This window comes from Euphorbia lathyris, chromosome 5, assembly GCF_963576675.1.
Source record: "Euphorbia lathyris chromosome 5, ddEupLath1.1, whole genome shotgun sequence".
Lineage (NCBI taxonomy): Eukaryota > Viridiplantae > Streptophyta > Magnoliopsida > Malpighiales > Euphorbiaceae > Euphorbia > Euphorbia lathyris.
Window position 1 is genome coordinate 41,115,252 of NC_088914.1, and position 5,914 is coordinate 41,121,165.

Below are 5,914 nucleotides of genomic sequence, written 5' to 3' on the forward strand. Positions count from 1 at the left end.
ACCGATTGAACTAAAAGCTCGAACTGATAGTTAAGGTCCAATCATATATCTTATATTAATCTCCGACAGTCCCACACTTGAACATACTCCACACACCTTTTCGGGTTGCACTTTGTCTGCAGCAATTTAACGAACCAAAGACACTAATTCAGTAAATTTATTTTCAATGTTATAATTACTTACCTCATTAATTTTCTGGGTCGTTTTGTTTGATCTTATTCCAAATTGTTGGGAGTTTTCAGCCATTTTGGAGATTAATGGTCTTGCCTCATCGGGTGTCTTATTCACCAACGCTCCTCCACTAGCTGCATCAATCATGCTTCTATCAATTGGAGCCAATCCCTTATAAAAATATTGGATAAGGAGTTGTTCGGGTATTTGATGATGTTGGCAACTAGTGCATAGTTGCTTGAACCTCTCCCAATATTCATATAAGGTTTCTCCACAAGCTTGTCTAATTCCACATATCTCCTTTCTAATATTTGTTGCACGTGAAGTTGGAAAGAATTTCTCTAGAAATAACCTTTGCATTTCTGTCCATGTCGTGATAGATCCCGATGGAAGATAGTACAACCAATCCTTAGCCTTGTCTTTTAAAGAAAAAGGAAAGGCTTGTAGTTTAACTTGCTCTTCGGTTACTCGTTCAGGTTTCAAACTGGAACAAACAACATGAAATTCCTTCAAATGTTTATGAGGATCTTCACCTGTAAGACCATGAAAAGAAGGGAGTAAGTGAATTAATCCATATTTAAGTTCAAAAGGTACCTCTGGATTTGGGAACTCAATGCAAAATTATTGGTGATTTAAATTGGGTGCAGCAAAGTCCCTTAATGTTCTATTTCCAGCCATCGTCTCTTCCTCACTTTGAAAAACAAAATTTTCTCTGATTTCTTCAAAATTTTCTAAAGACGATGAATAAACACTCCTTTGTCTTTTTTCTTTTCTTAACCTCTGTATTTATTTTTCTATTTTAGAAATGAATATTCATTCACTTCCAGAGAGGTGCGGGTCATAAAAATCTCAAAAGCAAAGGAAAATGAATCAAGAAACTAAATTGTTCCCCGGCAACGGCGCCAAATTTTGACGGGTTTGTCGAAGCCCGACAAAATAGATTTATAATTTTTATTGATTTCTCTATTGGACTACAATTTGATTTGTAGTAATAGTAAGACCAGGTCGAATCCCAAGGGAACAATTAACCTCTTAATTCAAATGAGAAAATAAAATAAAAAGGGGGGTTTTGATTTTGATGGATGATTAAATCAAATTAAACAAGTAAAGTAAATTGGAATTCAATAATGAGAAAACCTTGATTCAAGATATTGGGTTCATTGGGTGTTCGTTGATCCTTGGTTTAAATGATAAATAAGTTAAAATTCAAATCATTGATTAAAGGGTATAAGGATTACCTAATTCACTCTTTCACTTTCTCTTAATTTATTAGTTTAAATGGACCATCTAAATCAACCTAGTTAGTAAGAAAAGGGAATGAAGCATATCCAATTCCTCAATAACCGCATTAGAATTAAGAAAGTTTATCAAATCAATTCCTATTGAGAGCAACGTCGACAAACAATAGCAATTGATTGAATTTTCTTCCCAATCAATCTCAAGCAAAAATTCAATTACTCAAGATCGATTTTTGCTACTTGTTGTAATTCATTCAAGACAATTACGGATCAAGAATAAATACTTAGCAATAAAAGATTGAATATGATTCAATTATCATAAAAAGAAATGAAGAAGAAAATCAGAGCTTGAATTAATACTTGAAAGATTTAATACATGAAACCTCACAACTTTTAACCAAATGAATTCCTTTTTGAATCAGAAAATGAAACTTAGCTACTCATTATGAAAATAATTCAACAATACAAATGAAAATCTGTAAAACCTAGTTTTCCTCTCTCTAGGGAATATTAAGCCTCTATTTATAGGGTGGAAAACCGTAAGAAGAAAGACTAAAATATCCCTAAGAGATAATGAAAGAAATTAAATCTCTAATTAATGATTAAATTAGAGATAATAGAAAATATTCAAATCCTAACTAAAATAAAATACAACAAAAAAAGATAATATCCCAAAATCAAATCTAAAAATATCTTTTTTTTCTCTTCCAAATTCGTCCAGCCACGTGCCCACGCCTTAACTGAAGTTGGCTACTGTTTCTCAATTACAGCTGAGACAGGACGTGCCCACGCCTTAACTGAAACTATCTCTGATTTTTGCAAATATTCCACAATGCTCCAAAAGGCACTAATTTCCAGATTTTTCGCCAAACATCTAAACTTTCTCTCAAAACAAAATATGAGATGAAAACATCAATTGAACACCAACTATTTCCAAATTACATAGAATAAGATAGAAAGTAACAAGACTAAAATGGTATTGTCAAATAAATGTGAGGATGTGAGAAGACACATGAAAATTAGCTACAAGGAATATTATACTAAAGTCTTCCATCATCCACAAGATAGACACAAGAAAATAAAAAATAAGTTGAATGAATATTAATGGAAGGTATACACATATTCATTTGAGAAATAATGGAGGGAAGCTTGAAGAACTTTATAGCTCGCCTCACCTTCCTTCAATAGTTTAAGGGATGAATTCATCCTACAAGAGAGTTCAAAAATCCACATTAAAACACTCTGAACACCATTTTCTATACAAAATTAGAGCAATTACCAAAGGAATGAAATAAAGCATGAATGATAATTACCATCAGAAAGCACAATCATTCATTTCCATAGCTAGCATTGCAGGGTCGAGCAATTTTGTTCAGTGCTGCTAGAATAGAAAATTCTGCTCTACTGGATTAAAGAATCCAAATTTAACCCAAAACTGAATAAGGAAAATAGAAACCATAGACACGCATTTCATACCTTCCATTCTGGTCCGGCGAAAGCCGTTTAACTTGATTTAACCGCAACCCTTTTAGAGGCATGCCCAATCAAAGAGAAAAATGCACAAATCTAATCAAACAGGAAAAACGCATAAATCTAACAGTATTCGAAAGGAGAGAGACAAATAATTTACCGATGGAGTGTGGAATGGTCGGCGACTCGAAAAGAGAAAAAGAAACTCAGTTACATCATGGTTGACACCTTCTTCCTTCATTCTACGTCATTCCAAAGAAGAAATCACCTACTTTTGGTTGTTCCCAGCCCTCGCTCGGTCATTCAATTGTCGATTATTGATTGTTGATTGTTGATCAAACAGATCCCAGTGCAGTGGATTTCAATGAGAAAGAAAGGAGAGGAGTTGGTTGGAGTAGATGGGTCTAATTTTTAGGGTTTTATGCCATATGTTTCAATTTTTATTAGGTTTTAAAATTAGTTTTAATGATGTGTAATTTGTTAATTGGTGTTGTATTAATGGTGTAGTGACTAGACTAACGATGTTAAGCCAAATAAGTATACAGTTTAGATTAGGGCATTTTTGCTGTAATTTGAAAAGTTGAAGGATATATTTGTGTGTTTATTTGATATAGGGGAAAATCTGTTTATCTGTGATAATATAGGGGCAAATATGTGTATTAACCCAAACTATAACTATACAAAACATTAATGATTTGTGTTCAATTATTTTACCAAATTTATTTAACGTGTTTAATTCAACTGTATCATATGCAATTAATTAAACATCAAATAACTTTGCAAAATCAATTCCAAAACACAAAACTTTTAAGACAAGAAACTATAAATTATTATGTTTAATTATTTTACTAAAACTGTTTAATGTGTTTAACTAATATATCAAATATAATTATTAACCAAAAAACGGTTTGCAAAATCAAATTATCATATTCTATTATTAATATATCAAATTATAATTTAATACTAATATGGGTTGATTCGTTGTTCCAAAATTTTAATTTTGTATCAATGAAATAGTTTGCCTAATTAACCGTATCAAATATCTTTAATTAGACAACTCAATTGAATCTATACAATTTTTTTAAATAGACAACGACCAAAAACATGTGGATTAATTAATTCTATATATATTACTTTTAGTTTTCTCAACCAAAATATTTAGGAAAAAATAAAATCGCAAAATAAACGTGACGAGGACGAAAACTAGATTCGTTCCCATCGTGGACCACATCTGTGACGCTGGAAGATGTTGCTACCAAAAGGCAGCAACATTTCGCAACCCACCCCCCCCCCCCCCCCAACACACTATATTTGTGAGGATGCACAAATAGTAGCTTTACTACTGTTTGCGTAGAAGAAATAGAAGGGAAAACTACTTCTTTTTCGGTGGAAGGGGCTACTCTCGCCAAAAAACCTAGATCCGCTACCTTGTATATAGGTAGTCTTGTATCTGGCGGATATATGCCTTCCACAAGGAGTTCTAATATCCTTAGGGGATCTGATGTTCCTTTAAATCCCCAATGTCCTACTATCCTTGCTCTCCTGTCTGTCACACTGGTAATGTGTTTATCTGTTCTTATCTTTGTACCCACGTTTGATATGTATTTTTCTAAATACTTTCCACTTTATAACTAGTGGAGCCTGCTCTGGGCAAGTATTGGCGTGTGCATATGGCAAAGATTTATTACTAGGGAGTAATAAGGTTATAAAAGACATTGATGCTGCCATCCGCCAAATCCCTTCACTAGTGGACAATAGTGTCAAGTATACTGCTATGTGTCACGCCACTCATGCCATACGAAAGGCCTTGGCAGTATTTTTCTCCTATAGATCTCTTTCATGTTCTCTAATTTTAATCTACTTTCTTTTGACATCTTCGTTTCCCTTGGTTTTTTACCATGCTTCGACGGTTAGACAAGCATTGGGTGAGGGCGTAGCTGCTGAAGAACGTAATCGTGTGCTTTAAGGGGAGCTTGCCAAAGAGATAGTGAATAATAACGATGCCACTACTCTCCTACAGAATCGTGGGGATGAGATCAACGATTTGAAGGCCAAGTTGGCAAATGTTGAGAAAGTGGTGGATGACTTGAATAAGAGGCAAAAGGTGGATATTCAAGAGATTTAGCATGTTTGTGGGCTCGAGATCCTTTAGTTTGGAGAGAGGATGTATATGGCGTATAAGCAAGATCATCCTACTGTCGAGCTTTCTGAGCTAGAAGTTAATATCCCTACATGCGTGGAGGCTCTATATTATGCATCTTTGGAGGATCTGATAAGAGTCGTATAGAAAGATGTTTATGGAACGGGAATGTCCATGGTTGAAGACTCTTTGGCGGATGAGGAAGAGACAACTGCTCTTGATAATTTGGCCATCGCCAAGGATGTATCCGCACCTGACTCTTCAATAGCTCAAGATGTTTCTCCTCTAGTGGATTTAAATCCATCTCATCCCCTTGCTAAATAGAGGTTTTTGTAATAACTTTTGTACTTTTGTAAACAATATTTTCCTTGTTTATTATTTAGTTTTCATGATGCATGACTTGCTTTGCTTTTTTATAAAGCTTTCTTTGTTACATTTTTATGGTGGGATATGTGTATAGGTGGCCAACCTTATATCCTTGCAATAGAAAATACATTGAGTATACAAAGTGTATTGACTTTCTATTTTGTGTGTCCTCACATGCTTTATTAATGACTTATCTTCTCATCTCTGAGGAAAAAATTTATTCGCCACTGAAGGCTTTTTGACATGGAAAACTTTCCATTTATGCTTTCTTGGAAGCATTCCTTTTGGTGGATCCACGCCTTTGTTTCCATTCTGTGAAAAATATTGCACAATGCTTACATTTTACTTCTTAGTATCTGCGGAGGTTTTGGATATTCCAGGTACGAGGTAACTCATTTCCTTCCATGTCAACTAATTTAAAGGTGGAAGATCCTATCTTCAGGCGGATATGATAAGGACCCGTCCATGTTACTCCCAACTTGCCTTTTCCTTGAGCTGATTGTGTCTTCTTAGCTTTTCGTAGTACCAG

General features: G+C 34.3%; 1 non-coding gene across 1 annotated transcript; it reads left to right on the forward strand.

Annotated features, from left to right (window-relative positions):
* Positions 1-376: 376 nt before the first annotated feature.
* On the forward strand, positions 377-483 carry LOC136231655 (small nucleolar RNA R71). Its single transcript, XR_010690025.1, has one exon. It is a non-coding gene; the product is annotated as a small nucleolar RNA R71 (small nucleolar RNA).
* Positions 484-5,914: the final 5,431 nt, after the last annotated feature.